Below are 213 nucleotides of genomic sequence, written 5' to 3'. Positions count from 1 at the left end.
GAAAGGGACTGAACGAAAGGCGTCCCGCGACCCCATCTCCGCCCCTGTCGGTGGGGGGGCAGGGAGGGCGGGGCGTCGCTGTCCTGGCGCCCAGGCTGGGGAGTTACTGCTTGGGGTTCTCGGAGCGTGCTCTTCCCGGGAGCACCGGTAGCGGCTGCGCGGTCTGGCTCGCCAGGGCTCCGCTAGGACCTGCCTGGGAACGCGCCCCGCCCG

Source organism: Nannospalax galili, unplaced genomic scaffold (assembly GCF_000622305.1).
Source record: "Nannospalax galili isolate Female #2095 unplaced genomic scaffold, S.galili_v1.0 scaffold698, whole genome shotgun sequence".
NCBI classification, from domain to species: domain Eukaryota; kingdom Metazoa; phylum Chordata; class Mammalia; order Rodentia; family Spalacidae; genus Nannospalax; species Nannospalax galili.
Note: the sequence above shows the minus strand (reverse complement) of the source record.